Here is a 17,233-nt window from a genome sequence, read left to right as displayed (position 1 = left end):
ACATAATAAATAAGAGTGTCAACCGACACTTCCTCTGTCAGGAGTTGGACCATGTCCACTTGATCCTAACCCAGGATGACCCAATGGTGCTCAAGGTGAACCCATAACACCCCCATTGCTAGTCCGTTGAGACCTAGATCTACTCGACCTACTCCCAGACCTATAAGATTGATAACTTAGTGTTGTCCTTGTTTTCATTTTGTATGAAAACATCATAATCTCTGCAAATTTTTCTTTAAATTCATCCTCTTTTCTCTTATGTCAAGTAATGAGGCATTTTTGTCATTTCATTTGTCTTGGAATACTAGGTATTTGAAGTTGGTTTTTCCCTCCTTTTGGTTAAAATTTCAAAATTTTAACTTCAAAGTTATCTTTCTTGTTTTGGTGTAAATTTGGGATTTGGACCCGAAATTACATTGTTCTTGGCTTTTTCAGTGTCAAGTTGGGTTTTAAACCCGAATTTACAATTTGGAGGTCATTTTGGCATTTTCATTTCAATCAAACTTATAAGTCCAATTTACATAATTTTTTTATAATATAAGTGTTTATCGGACTTCTACGTCCGATTTACACCATTAATATGCACGATTTTGCATTTATGATTTTAGAGTTTGTTTTAGATCGGGATTTCTTTACCCTTTTTATCTCTTCATTTTTTCCCTATCTTTCCTTATTGCTATTTGATAGTGAGGATTTTGGAGCTTATTAGTTGGAGGAGCCCGATTTCTAGCAAGGTTGATTTTGGCTTTTCATGGTATGTATTTTCCTTGCTTTTCCCTTTGGTTTTCATTATTTTTTTTATTTTTTTCATGTTTTAGATTTTTACCATTAAACATATGCATCGAAGATTTCCTTCAATGAGTATGTTTAAAAAAAAATCTTTTTAGATTTTTAATTGGCTTTGTTAAACCCTATCCCTAGGGTGTGAGTTGGGTTTCGATCCCTACTCACCCTCTTGTTTTTCCTATGTTTTGATATGTTTTTCAGTATATAGCATGGTTGTGTTCCCATCACACATCAGAGCTTGGCTCTATAGTGTGTGGCAGGGATACAGTCCCACCACCCCTTTGTTTTATTGACTATTTTAACTATTTGTGGTAGTCCGGCTTGTAAACCCGATCACCACTACCTTTGAAGAAAGGATGGTGGTCGATTTTACCCCACCATTGTTTGGTTGCATTCTTCCCAAATGGTGATTGAGGGTATAATCTTGCCTGACACCACCAAATCTTCGCTATTCCAAATTGATGATCAGGTTTATAACCTGAAATCAAAATATCAACTAAGTGGTTATAAGAGTTATAAACCTCATCATCATTCAACAAAGGAAGAACAAAAATAAGTGGTGATCAGGGTTTATAACCCTGATCACCACTTATTTTTGTTCTTCCTTTGTTGAATGATGATCAGGTTTATAACTCTTATAACCACTTAGTTGATATTTTGATTTCATCAAAAAGGGTGTAAATCGGGGGTATAACCTCGAGTTATAGTACCTTGTTATATGGTTCCCTTCATGTATTTCAGGGATATAAACCCGATATACACATATTTTAGTTTTTTGCCTTTTATGAAGTGCATATCAAACTTGTAAGTCTAATATGCACCTATTTTGGTTGTACACTTATACTAAGTGTAAGTCGGACTTGTAATCTTGGTTTACACCTATTCCACACTTGCAAATTGGTGATTTTTGACCAATTTGTGGAAAATTGATGGTTTTATCCTATCAAATGGAGATTTATATGCAAGTTAATTGTTTCAAATGATGATCTTCTCATGGTGTAGTACATTTATTATAAATGACAAAACCTTCACCTAGTAAAAGAACAATGAAGTTCAAGAAGCAAGAAGTACATCCATTTTTCTTTCGTCCATATCATCGAATATTGATAATATTAGAGATACACAAATTGACCATGTGGATCTCGATGAGTTCTTGAAGAGAGTGAAATCACCACCAGTATCCTACAAAATGGAGCCCACAGTCAATAGTGAAATACATTTGGTGGCAACTTTTTCTATGTCTACGCCGAATCCAAAATTTGTGTTGGCCCTAGATAATAGGTATGATCCTTCCACCATATCAATGAAGGATGCAGCTGGAAAGAAGACACTCATCAAAATTTATTAGGATTTTTTTAATACAATATTTAAATGCTCACCTATAGACTAGCATGCAGATATTGACATGCTGTTAGCAGTGACTTATTTTGATAAAAAAATAAAGAAATGTAGGAGGAATATATATTATAATTGGTTAAAAACACCTAGGCCTACAATTTCATGATGGAATGAGACTCTTCCTCGCAATGACTTCATTGAGGAGATCAATGATCTTATTACTCTTCTTAGTAGAGTAAAAGGCCTTTTGACTTATAATACTTACTATAAGTGGATGTATTAGTACATTCACATTATCAAGCATAATAAGAAGAAGATATACTGGGACAAACAAATTGTAAATGGTTTATGTGAGTAGTTAACCAAGGTTCTCACCACTTTGAAATTCTATATGACTTCTTACCTTGTTTATGCAGCTACCCGAATGAGGAATTTTCTAGGTCTATCTACTATAGGTGATAGGAGTCAAATTTCTGTTTACAAGTACTTCTCTCAATTAACTCTCAAGGAGAGTTTTCACCATTTTAACAGGGTAAATGATGCCTTATTTTCTCATTATATGTGATTATTCAATAAGGATCTTCAGAACAAGAGAGTATTAGATGAGGCATGGAAAGCGGTGAGTGAATATGGTTGCATTTTTCTATAATTCCCCACATTCACATATATTAGGATTGTATGCTTTGATGGAGAACCATTCATTCTCTCGAGGTATCCGCTAGATAAGATCATCCTTATGGAGATGGCTCGCCAAATGATATCTATCCATGAGCATCAATATGGATCCCATAAGACAGGTCTTAAGTTCTTCATCACTATATGGAGATATTCCATCAATTTCATCTACAAGGGTTGTGCCATGGAGGAAGAGATGAGAAGGGTGAGTATGAGATTATTCAAAGCCATAAATTTATTTGACTATAGGGGCATGAAGAATAAGATTAAGAAGAAATACACACATATTCATTGAATTGAGAATGTATGGGTGGATTGCAGGACTGAAGAGGATGTGCAGAGAATGGATTAATGTTGTCTGATAACAGAACAAATTGGAATTTTGATTGTGCTGAGATTCCTGAAGATCTTGAAGAGAATGGAGATATCTTAGATCTTGCATATGAGAAAAATAAAGTTGCTAGATTACCTCTGCCTCTCATTCAATGGTCCCAAAAAGAGAATACATCTATAAGGGAAAGGTTTTAGAAGATTCTTGATAATACCACTATTTGGTTGAACATATATGGTGCTCAACTAAAGCATTTCCAAACCGAGTCATTTAAAGAGGATGTTGTAGGGCCTAAAGGAAATACTTCTGAGTTAAGGACCAAGAATAAACAAGATCCTATGACTCCTAAAGGTCTAAAATTCAAGTTCACTGTTGGAAAAGATAAGAGTCAGGTGAGTCTTCAACTCAAGAGACTCAAGATCAAGAAGAGATTGATGAAGGAGATGAAGAATAAAATGAAGATGAACAACAACAAGAAGATGATCTTGAAAAGGAAGAAGAAGAAGAAGAAGAATTTTATGAGGAGGAAGCACATGAAATCCCAAGTACTTCCCATTCTCAAGAAACACATGAAGGTATTCCCCTTACATCATGTGATATCACATGTTCTACTCTAGTCTCCTTTTCTGATGCCATTAATTTGAGTTCTATGTTGTCATTTTCTTCACAAGCTCATAAAATCCATGCCATTCCTTCCACTCCCACTAGTGAATTAACCCTTGACACACCTCATGAAAATCTAGATACTATTTTCCTTCCATGTTGGAAGATTTTGATTTTTTCATGTCAGAAACCCAAGTTTCTCCTTAGGTTTCTACTACCATCTCAAATACACCTACCGTTGTTACTTTTTCTTCACCCATTGTTACTACTAATTTTCAGTTGCAGGAGTTGGATACACAAGTTTTGACTACTTGAGTAGATGAAGATTAATGATTTCCACCTTGGTTATGATGGTATGATGAAAGAATAAGTATCCAGTAGAATATTGAGAGGGCGGGGGGGTGAATCAGTATATTGAAAAACTGGTACAAAGTTTTCGAACTCAAACTCAGTCAAACAATGTAAACATATCTCAGTCAAGATCAATATTCATAAGAATACTTGACATCAAAAGGTTTAACAATTATGAAAACTTTAACAGTAAACAACATACCTTATCAGATATTAACCAAAACAACAAATAAGATCACATCCATAAAAGCGTTCACCACTTGACATAAATGTTTATACGTGGAAAACCCAAATAGGTAAAAACCATGGTGAGATGAGACTCACAAGGATAACTATCTGAACTCTTTTGAAGTTCGCCTTGTTAGGAGCCAAGCCTGTTAAAGATTTATAATAAGTCCTGTTAAGAACTAATCAGGAATCACCCAGTTAAGGGATTTACAAATATGCCTTGATTAAAAGCACAATACCCTATAAGGAGTAATGGTAACCTCGCTGGAGGATTTAAGAATCCAAGCTAATGGACCACCTTGTTAGAGGATTTAATGAGTAACCAAGATTGTTAGAGCTTACCTGGTTAAGCGATTTTACTTCTATTGTAATTGTTAGAAAATAATAGGTTTTATTGATCTGTTTGAGTAGCACTACATTTGCTTGATCAGATCCTTCTATGCTTCAATATTCCTTCACTCAAAGTGCAGATCCATTCATCGGTTAGGCAACTACACACTCAACAGGTTTTCTACCAATCTTGCCAACAACCTTTACAACAACTTCATCGACCTTAAATAGAAATCAATTAGGTCGGTAACACAACAAAAACCTAAATCTCATCATCGAGATTACAAACAAGTTGGTACAATATTGACAGTTAGAAATCATGACAATTTCTTCACATTCTTCAAGAAAATTCCAACCGCTGCATGATCACCACTTCATAGGACTTTGTAACTCATCATACATTGTGCATTAAATGCAATCCACTTTGCTCCTTCACTAGAAAAAAACAAACGTGCCAAAACAATTTGAACATGTCCTCATTCAATGATCACATGTGTATCCATCATTACCACTCATCAGATAATAAACCAACAAACTTGATCGGTTAGGGTTTAACAACTGATAGGGTTTACCGGTTACAATGCATAGAAAAGTTTAACCCTTTACACTAGTTCACTAGTTTATCTCACAAACTTAATATACAGGTTTACAACATCTTCCACAAAGCTCTCTTTATTGGTTACTAGCCAATATCAAAACAACAATATCAGCAATAACATAAATACCATTACCGGTTCAATTAACATCAATGACAATATATCATTAATGCAATCTCTATGCAAAATACCAACAAACTCAAAATACCAACAGGTTAATGTCTAACACTCTCAAGAGGAAAAAGAAGGTTGTATCTATGGATGATTTTGATTTTAATCAATTGGTGTTTGTTAAGTCCAAAGGTAAGAAAAAGGCTAAAACTCTATCTAGGGTAAAGGTATATGAATCAAAGAACAAATATGTGGAGATGGCTATTCCCCCTCTAGACACAAATCTTGATAGAGTGGAACCTATTGATTATGTCATTAGAAGGATTAATTTGGGCAAACAAATGCATGAAGGTACAATAGAAGATGCTCAAACTTCTTTCCAACACCTTGTGATAATTTTCAATGAAGAGAAGATGAAGAAAGATAAATTAAATAAACAAGTTGATCAACTCATAGAGGTTTTGATCAAGATTACCAAATCATCAAAAGTAATTGAGCTGGCCACTTCTTCCATGGATGACAAAGTTATTAAACAAGTTGAGCTGGTAAATTATTCAGAGAATAGTGAGTGAATGGATGGATAGATTGTTGAGCCAAGGAACTCATCTCCTATGTTCAACAATTACTCTTTTCAACAACTTGGAGGAGATAAAGGTTGAAATTGATAAGACTTTGAATTTGTTTTCAAATGAATTAGAAATGCATGAGAAGGACTTCAACTCTTGGTTGAAGTTAGAATATTTCCAATTAGATGTTCCAATTGATAATGGGGTGATCCCTTCAAGGGAGATGTACATTGAGCAACAAGAAATACTAGAGCATTAGATGAACACACTTGAGGTGCTTATCAAATATTTGAGGAAAGAACATAAATAATATAATGATAAAGGTAAAGACATCATCAGAAAGATTTCATCTCTTCCTTACACTTTCCTTGATGAGAATCAAAAGCCCCTCCATGAAGATGCAGTTGTCAAAGATTTCAGTTTACTGATTGGTGAAGAGGTTGATAAACAAGCTTTGTCATTGTCCTCTATTGATAAGCTAGTGGATATCCAACTTAATCTAGATGATCTAGCCTTAATTTTGAAGAAGCATAAGAAATTCTATGTGAACCTCGAAGATTTGATCATTCGGGTAAAGGCCATCACAATTCACACTAAATGACCTGAAATCAACTTTACAAAAGTTCAAGGAATTTATGAAGCGGGATCAAAATGGAATGTCTGGTGACACATAATAATTTTTGTAGTAGATGGATTTTTGTTCGAAGACATTGACACCTCAAGTGTCATTTTGTATTTAGTTTTTTCACTTAGGCAATGCACAAGTCCAAAATCAATTAGGACTCTTCTTTGAATTAGTCATAGTTTTTCCTAGATTTTCTTAGAACCTCTCTTCTATATATATGAGGTTTCTTATTGTAATTCATATCTATTATCTTTATTCTATATGCCAAAACTCTATTGAAGTGAAGAGCTAAGAAGTAAAACTTTGTGTTCCTTTTATAATTTTACAATTTGATGAAATAAGAAGAAAGCTTTTGGCATCTAGACTTTGTGTTGGGTTCATTGGTGGTGTATGGTGAGAGTGTTATTATGTCATTTTCATTATAAATTTTTATTTTACTTAAGTGAAGGCGTGTTGAGAATATTGTTAAAGTGTAGAGGCAATCGTTAATTTGTGAACTTTGTGTCATATCTGTGCTATTGTTGATAGAATAGTAATTGGTGAGTTTGATATCAGTTTGAATAATTTGTGCTTCATATTGGTACTTTAAATTAGGTTTAGCTAAGATATATTAAGGTTATACTTTAAAGACTTTGTGCTTTATTGTGTCATCTTGGAAAAGGAAATTTGTGATTTGAAGACTTTGAGCTCTTGTCATTATTTTCAGAAAAATATTATCAAAAGTATAATAAAGAATCAATATAAAGATTTTGTGCTTTACTTTGGATTTATTGGTTATCACATTCGGTTACAGAAGAAATTATTTGAAGAAAGGTTAACAAAAGAGAATCAATTTTAATACTTTGAGCTTAAGCACTCTTTCCCATCTGAGAGAAGCAACAAAGGACTTTCAATCCTTCATAGAAATTTTGCTTCTTTACTTATCCATATTTTACTAATTCTTGCATTTAGAGCTAATTTGTAACATCGAAAGTGTAAGAATTATCACCACTCTATATTGTAAATTCTTGGCTGAAGTAAGAGGAAAAGAATAACATCCATCTTGAAAAAGAAGATAGGACAATGTTCCACCCATGCTTATAATAGAAATTATAGGTTGTATCTCATTTTAGTAGAATAGAGTCGAAAGTTAAAGGGGGAGACTCCTTTAGAAGAATAGGAGAGATTAAATATCATGTTGTTGTGGTTAAAACCATAATTTTATAGTTTCACATAGTTTACACAATTTTAAACCAATGCTTTGTACCCTTTGAACCTCTGGAAGAACCACCTCATAATGATTTCTATAGTATAAGGCCTACTAAGCATCATAGAAGAGTGTCCGTCTGAGTCCGTATGTCTGTACCTAGATAAAAATGATGGTCATAAGCATCTTGTACTAACTAAGCTCTCTGGATAACATCATCTTTCTCTCTCCAAAGATAGCCCCTCTCCACAATTAAAGTATCCCTCTCAACTATCCATGTCACTTGCTCTTGTTAGACTAAAACTTGATCATCTCTCTGCCATTGCGTCTTTGAAGTTAATGCATCCCACAAGCTCTGGATCTATGCCCTCATGATCTGTGGATCATCATCATCCTGTCCTTATCTACCTACTTATATCACAAGTACATCATTGAGCTCCAAGATATTAGTATCACCATAGTTCTCCCCACCATCATCAGTAGATGATCTTGATTTCAGAATCATCATCCTTGCTACTAGACTTAGTGTCTCCATCGATGTCTATGTCCTCATCTCTTCCATCCTCTCAATCACCACCCTTATCCCCATCTCCTCCATCATCCTCATCCCCCCTACATTATCTCCTCCATCGTCCCCTCTCTTTTGTCTCCACTATCTAATCTGCTGAGCTTTGATAAGAATGGTAGTTACCATTAGAGGAATAGGGTGTTGTCTCATCCACCATGCATCAAACTGAGGTATCATACCAGGATCAACAACCTCTGTATCCCAATTGCATTGCACTATATGTAATGCATCAAACTCAAAGAAATCAACATGTGGCTAAATGCATGCTCCCCAATCAAAAACCTCATGTGCTAACCTGGCAAAATATGTCGTAACATCAGGTACTCCCTGTACCTCACCAAAATGTCTAAGTACTTGCCTAGGGAGGTGTGACTCAATAATCTACTGGGTATCAATTGTGCAATCAATAGGGTACCTCTGTTGTCTATAAAATGGCAAGTGTTGAGCATCATCTACCCAATCGGGGAAATCTAGGTATGACCTCCAAATAAAGTGTTGTAATACATCCATCTAATATCTCTAGTATAGGATATTCCCTATACCCTTGTGTCGAATACCTATAGTATATATATAAGCATATGTCTCCTCAGCTTAAAGATGAACATGAACAACTGGCCTGAAAATCATAATGTGCTCCCAAGCCTACACATGGAGAAGAGTCACACCACATCTAATAGATCTATATCAAATAAATAATCACTTGTATCTGATAGTATAACATGACAAGGAGACATGGTCCCCATGCATAGACACCTCTCTCAATAATCATACCATAGATGAATCTTCCCAACCAATTGGGAATGCATGACATCGCTTGTTAGGGATTAGAGGACTTTCTATAAGGCTGTAGAGTACAACCGTCAATTCATCATAATCGCCCTCCAACTATTTCTAATCTATCTCATAGCAACTGCTCATGTGAAGAACCTACTCCTCACACTCAAATAGCTAGCAAAATGCTATGATACCTGCAGGTTGTGATCGTATACAACTCTCTCACCATGGGTTGGAATATATAATATGCACAAGTCATCCTCCAAGGTAATCGATGCCTCACCAGTCAACAAATGGAAAGAGCACGTCTCAGAGTGCCATTGCTCAATTAAAGTAGTAATCAAGGCCTCGTTGGCCATAATCTCAGACAAATGAAGAACATAATAGAGTCCAACTTGTCTAGTCAAAGAAATATCCTCTAGAAGTAACTGATTCCGAAGATCAAGCCCACTAGGCCTAGTTTATCGAATACCTAGCACACAAAGTGTCTTCTTTAGAGAAAAATGTTAAATATGTCAAATATTACAAGTCACACGACAAAATGTTCAAGCTTACAATTTTAAAAATTAAACTAATCCAATACATGCAACATGATTATTACTTTTGCACAATATTTATTACTTATGCAATACATTTAAAACGCTTGCACAAAATTTATCTTATGCGACATATTTAACATGCATGCGAAATTGATAGTCGAATGCACAACCTTTATGAACTATGTGACATATTTATTTGCATGCACAATATTTATGACTAATGAGAAACAATTGACATGTATGCAACAAAGATGAACTACGCATACGATATGATTAAATTTTTTGAGCTCTAACAAATTTTGAAAATTTGAAATAACAAGAAAATAATGAGAATTTTCTTTTGGAAACTCACCATGCCTCTAGTGCCAGGTGGTCTTTCATATGATCTAACTTGCTCAGATAGGTCAAGTTGTTCTCTAAAGCCAACCATCGCACTCAAATACTCATAGAAATCTCAAAAACCACTTAGGAAGACAATGTAAAGTTTTGATGCCAATAGCTAACAAGATGAGAGTGGGGGGTGATCATACAAACTTAATCTTCAACATTTTCAACAAATTCAACCTCGACAACTTAAACTTCAGAAATATAATAAAAAACTGCTAAACATGCTAACTCATAAACACATAATCATCATAACACATATAACACCAGATTTAACGTGGAAACCCAAATAGGGAAAAACCACTGTGGGATTTCAGATCCACTAAGAAATATACTCTTCTAGAGTATTCTCAATTAAAAGCAAATCCTGTTAAAGATTACAAACACATTGCTAGATGTGACCCAGTTAAGGGATTTCCCTCAGATCTGTTAGAATCTTCACTTTGTTAGAAGTGACCTTGTTAAAGGATTTCAAACACTCAACTAGAATGTCACCTTGCTAGAGGATTTACAAATAAGACTGTTAGGTCCACTCGGTTAAGAGATTTCCTATTACTTATAGAATAAACAACAGTAATAATATATATCTGCAACTTCACATCTAAAATGCTAAAGCAAATTCTTATTTGCTCAAAACAAGCTTGTCATAGGACTTAACTTGTCCCTCTGCTGGGCTCCTTACTCTGTTATTCAAAACAAGTCTTCAAGCTTCTATGTTTGGTAATCACTATGTAGCATCCATGTGCTTACACTTTCCCGCATGCATTGTTCATCAACAATTCCCTATTTATAAACAATTCTAACCACTTAATCTCCTTGATCACATTTCCCATGATCAATCTTAGCCATCAGATCTTCAAACTTGACCAGGTTTAATGTATCCTTCGATCTAAAAATGTTTTACCTTGCCTAGGGACTTGCATTCCTTTCTTGGAACTTGCACAAGGTTATTGTAGTTCAATCTAAGCTGTAGATCTTTCTCCTAATCTTCTATTGCCATAGATCCTTAACAAACTTCATGCACAACATACCAATCATTTAATCAACTCCAGCTCATCATTGTCCTTCATTAAATAATGCTTGTATTCATCCAATACGATTTGTCATAACTCGGTTGCAACTCGGTAAATACTAAACTTCACTCGATAGTCATTCTGCCTTCATTAACTGATATCGATAACCTTAGGGTTTACCGACTAGGTTCCTTAGGGTTTATTGACTAGGTTCTTTGCTCAGTGACATAGTATAGTATTAACCTTACAATCAACAACATTTTTAGGATATAAAAACAATCTAAACATCATGATCTCATCATTGTCTAACTCGGTAGTAGTTGCCCATTGAATAACTTATTTCTCCCCTTATTCATCACATTCTTTCTGTGTCACTTACTAACCACTTAATACTCATCAAAACATACTTCTTAAGATATTGCAACATCATACTGAATCAGAAAATCAATTTCTTGGCATCAATGACAAAACAATATTATTAAGATAGTAAACATCCTTCTTCAATTATATCAATAATCTTCAACAACCTTCTCAATATCCTTATTGAAATGCTAACAATCTTTCTTTCTACTGAAATGCCAACAATCTCCCCCTTTGGCATTGATGGCAAAACCAACAATTAAATGGTAATACCAACAAGATATTCAAATTGATTCAAATTCAGATTGTTGTTAGACTTTTCCTGTTATCGTTGAGCTGTTAAAACTTGTCTAAAGTCTTCTAGGCATTCTCCCTCTTCCATTAGTCTTTTGAGCTATTGTCTTGCATTTAGTCTTCTCCCCCTATCATAAGTCTTCTTTTATTTTCATCATTTAGGAATTTACCATTTAGTCTTCTCCCCCTTTGACAGCAATGCCAAAAAGTAAAAGAACTAAATCATGAACTCTTTTGCTATGAAGTGCTTGCTTTTGCTGTGTTACACACATATCATTTCAGTCTCGGTTAGAGCAACTTGTCTCTATTCACTATTTCCTGCACACCTTTAGAAAACCTTCTAAAGTGCATAAATCAACATCAATCCACACATAATATTCTATAGATTCATCGAATTGATGCTCTCACTGAACTCTGTCAGTGAGTAGAAGATAGGGGTAGGACCCCTAGCTTGCTTCTGAGATAGTCAAAAGTTTCCCTTGGCAATGGCTTTGTGAAGATGTCTACAATTTGTTCCTTTGAACTGATATATTCTAGTACAACTTTCTTTTCTTGAACTTCTTCTCTGAGATAATGATACTTTATAGATATACGCTTTGTCTTAGAGTACATTACCAGATTCTTTGAAATGTTAATGGCACTAGTATTATCACAGAATATAGTTATTGGCTCGGTAACCTTTTCATTTATACCTTCCAATAGTTGTTTGATCCATGCTATATTTGTGCAATTCAATGATGTAGCGACATATTCAGCTTCAGTTGTTGACTGTGAAATGCATCCTTATTTCTTGCTAAGCCAACTTACTAGTCTTTCTCCCAAGAAGAAAGCTCCACCACTTGTGCTTTTCCTATCTTCAATGTTCCCTGCCCAATCAGCATCAGTATAAACTTTTAAATCAAAATCATTTCTCTTTTCATATACTAAGCCATAATCTTCAGTGCCTCTCAGGTATTTGAAAATTCTCTTGATTGCTATCATATGGGTTTCCTTGGGATCTATAGAAAATCTTGCAACAATACCTACTGCATGTGCTATATCTGGTCTACTATGCACAACATATTGTAACTTTCCAATCATAGATTGGTAAAGTGTCTCATCAACAGATGCAGATTCATCATTCTTTGACAGTTTACAGTTGGTAGTCATAGGAGTACTTACAGGTTTAGAATCCTCCATTCCAAATTTCTTCAAGATTTCCTTTATGTACTTGGATTGAGTAATGAAAATCTCATCTTTCATTTGCAGTGTCTGTAAACCTATAAAATACTTTATATCACTGATTAGTGACATCTCAAATTCATTGCACATTTTATTAACAAATTTTTTGCATAGAGAGTCATTTCCACAAAATATAATGTCATCAACAAATATGGCTGAGATCAATATTCCATTGTCCTCATCATTCTTCATGTACATATTGCTATTTTCACTTGTCCTTATAAAACCAATCTTGATTAAGTAAGAGTGTAGTCTCTCATACCATGCTCTAGGTGCTTGTTTCAGACCATATAAAGCTTTGTTTAATTTACATACCTGATCTTTACTCCTGTCTTCAACAAATCCTTCAGGTTGTTCAATGTAAACTTCTTCTTCTAGTATACCATTCAAAAATGTAGATTTAACATCCATTTGATATACCTTGAAATTTTGAAAGAAGCATATGCTAATAATGTTCTTACACCCTCAAGTCTAGCCACAGGTGCAAAAGTCTCACCATAATCTATTCCTTCTTATTGAGTATAACCTTGGCAAACTAGTCTTGCTTTGTTTTGAATGACCTCACCTTTTTCATTTAGCTTGTTTCTAAAAATCCACTTTTTACCGATTACATTTTTGTCCTTCTGTCTTGGGATCAATTTCCATGTGTCATTCTTCTTGATTTGATCAATCTCTTCTGTCATAGCATTTACCCAATCTTCATTGTTAAATGCCTCTTTTACTATTCTTGGTTCAAATTCAGATATCAGACATGTGTTCTATCTCAGTTTGTTCCTTGTCATCACTGGATCATCCTTATCTCCAATAATCTGACTTGATGCATGATGTCTTCTGACATATTTGGCTAATATAGGCTCGGTAGGCCCTGTATGATCTTCTTCATCACTCGATAATTGGATATTCTCTTCATTTTCTTCAACAGCTTTCTCGATAGGACTTCTCGGTTGACATAAACAAATTCTTCATAATTTTATGGTTCTTTGGAATTTCCTTCATCACTTCTTTATGTAAATTCATCAATTTTCACATTTGCACTTTCCACTATTTTGTTAGATGATTTGATCAGACATTTAAATGCTTTACTTATAGAAGAATAACCAAGAAATGTTCCTTCCTCACTTTTCTGATCAAACTTTCCATTTCTGTCATCTTTGTGAACATAACATCTACTTCCAAAGATTTTAAAATAACTTACATTAGGTTTCTTGTCATACCAGATTTCATATGGTGTCTTCATAGTTCCTTTCTTCAGTTGTACTTAGTTCAAGGTGTAAACAATAGTGCTGATTGCTTCTCTCCAAAATGTTTGAGGTACCCTCTTTTCTATCATTAGGATTCTGGCACAATCTACAATTGATCTGCTTCTTCTCTTAGCTATCCCGTTTTGATGTGGTGTTCTTGGTGCAGACACTTGCCTTTTATATCATGATCATTGCAGAATAAGTTAAATTCATCAGAAGTGAACTCTCCTCCTCTATCAGATCTAAGACATTTCAGCTGTCTTCCTATTTCATTTTCAACTCTTGCCTTGTACCATTTAAACATTTGAAAAGCTTCTAATTTTTCTTTTAAAAATATAACTGACATCATCCTTGAGTAGTCATCCACAAATAATATGAAATATTTATCACCATAATAACTTTGAACTTTCATGGGACCACAAAGATCAGTGTGTACTAGATCTAAAATTCCTTTAGAAGTGTAGGACTTACTTGTAAAGCTTTATCTTGTCATCTTACCCATCTGGCATCCTTGGCACATAGCATTCTCAGGTTTTTCTAGACTCTGTAGACCTCTTACTCGGTGCTTCTTACTTATTTTGATCAGATTATCAAAATTTACATGACAAAACCTTTTATGCCATAACCAAGTATCATCTATCTTAGCATAAAGACACTTGTTCTGAGTTAAGTCAAGATGAAATGTATTACCTTTTGTTTGTGTCCCAGTAGTAGCTAACTTTCCATTCTTGTCATGAACTTTGACAATTCCTTTCTGAAATTCTATTCGGTATCCTGTATTATTTAGCTGTGCTACACTCAACAAATTATATTTCAAACCTTCAACCCAGTATACATCATCATATTTAGCATTGTCAAGAAGTGTTATAGATCCTTTACCTTTCATCAAACATGGTGCATCATTACCAAATCTTACATAGCCTCCATCATAATCTTCTAATTTAACAAAGTTGTGTTTATCACCTATCATATGATGCGAGCATCCACTGTCTATGATCCAAGAATCATTATTATTTATGTGAGATATTAGGGATTTTTCTTCATACCTTTCTTCATTTGATCCATCTTTAATAGCCACATAAACAACTTCCTCTATATCAGTTTCATTAGATTAATCATCATTGGATTCTTCATCAGCTACTAGGCATATCTTTCTGTCTCTCCTTCTGAAGTCTCGGTGTCCTCTGTATTGGTTGTCTTTCTACCTGTTATCTCGGTATTCTCTCTTTTCACTAGATTCTTTGTCAGGACAGTTAGAAGCCATATGACCTATTTTATCACAATTGAAACATTTTAAAGGTAGCTTTCCTTTATACTTGCCTTTGCCTCTCAGTAACCTTCTGGCTAATAATGCTTCAAACTCTTCTTGCTTCTTGATTTACTCATACAGTTTGTGTACTTCTTCCATGTTCTTATGAAATCTTTCAATTGCTCTACTGTGATTCCCTTCAGAGTACTTACTCATTGTATCATTGTAATCATCAGATTCACCAATATGAAAAGAACTGAATGCAGATTCTACTTTATTTACCGAAGACCCACTGTTATCAAAATTAATTAACTCAAATGCATGTAGCTTACCAATAGTAGTATCCAAAGAAACTGGCATGTTAGGTACAGACCTCAATTCATTGATTGCAGAGACTTGAATAACACAAGCTGGTAGAAGTGTTCTAAGCAACTTACTTGTTACATCCTTTTCTTCAATAGTTCCTCCTGCTCCTTTGATTTGATTGACAATCTCCTTTAACCTTGTACTATATTGGGTTATGTTCTCACCTTCATTCATTCTCATGGATTCAAGTTGTCCTCTTAGACTATCTACTTTTGCTCTTTGGACATGTTCATCACCGCCATTCACAGATATAAGCTTGGTCCACATTGCTTTTGCATCATTACAACCTTCTAGATCATTAAACTCTGAGTCATTCAGTACTGATGTTATTTCAATCATAGCTTGAATATGTTCTTGCTTTGCCTTTATCTCTTCTAAGGTCATCGGGTTGGTGCTTGGTGGTATGTAATCATTCTCCAGATAATATGTTGCGTATTCTCCAATTCATGATAAATGCAGCTTCATCCTTTTCTGCCATGTGGAGAAACTTGACTTGTTCATCTTTGGTGCATCCCTTTTATACATCTTCAGATCTTTGCCTCAAGTACCTTTAAAATTTTCTTCTGGAGTCCAAAGCTCTGAAACCAATTGTAAAGTTCTTAATATTCAATATTTTCAATAGATTCAACCTCAGTAACTTAAACTTCAGCAATATAATAAAAAACTGCTAAACATGCCAACTCATAAACACATAATCATCATAACACATATAACACCAGATTTAATGTGGAAACCCAAATAGGGAAAAACCACTGTGGGATTTCAGACCCACTAAGAAATATACTCTTCTAGAGTATGCTCGGTTAAAAGCAAATACTGTTAAAGATTACAAACACATTGCTAGATGTGACCTAGTTAAGGGATTTCCCTCAGATCTGTTAGAATCTTCACTTTGTTAGAAGTGACCTTGTTAAAGGATTTCAAACACTCAACTAGAATGTCACCTTGCTAGAGGATTTACAAATAAGATTGTTAGGTCCACTTGGCTAAGAGATTTCCTATAACTTACAGAATAAACAATAGTAATAATATATATCTACAACTTCATATCTAAAATGCTAAAGCACATTCTTATTTTCTCAAAACAATCTTGTCATAGGACTTATCTTGTCCCTCTGCTGGGCTCCTTACTCTGTTATTCAAAATAGGTCTTCAAGCTTCTGTGCATGGTAATCACTATGTAGCATCCATGTGCTTACACTTTCCCGCATGCATTGTTCATCAACAATTCCTTATTTATAAACAATTCTAACCACTTAATCTCCTTGATCACATTTCCCATGATCAATCTTAGCCATCAAATCTTCAAAATTGATCAGGTTTAATGTATCCTTCGATCTAAAAACATTTTACCTTGCCTAGGGACTTGCATTCCTTTCTTGGAACTTGTACAAGGTTATTGTGGTTCAATCTGAGTTGTAGATCTTTCTCCCGATCTTCTATTGCCATAGATCCTTAACAAACTTCATGCATGACATACCAATCATTTAATCAACTC

This window comes from Cryptomeria japonica, chromosome 4, assembly GCF_030272615.1.
Source record: "Cryptomeria japonica chromosome 4, Sugi_1.0, whole genome shotgun sequence".
In the NCBI taxonomy this organism is placed as follows: Eukaryota; Viridiplantae; Streptophyta; class Pinopsida; order Cupressales; family Cupressaceae; genus Cryptomeria; species Cryptomeria japonica.
Note: the sequence above shows the minus strand (reverse complement) of the source record.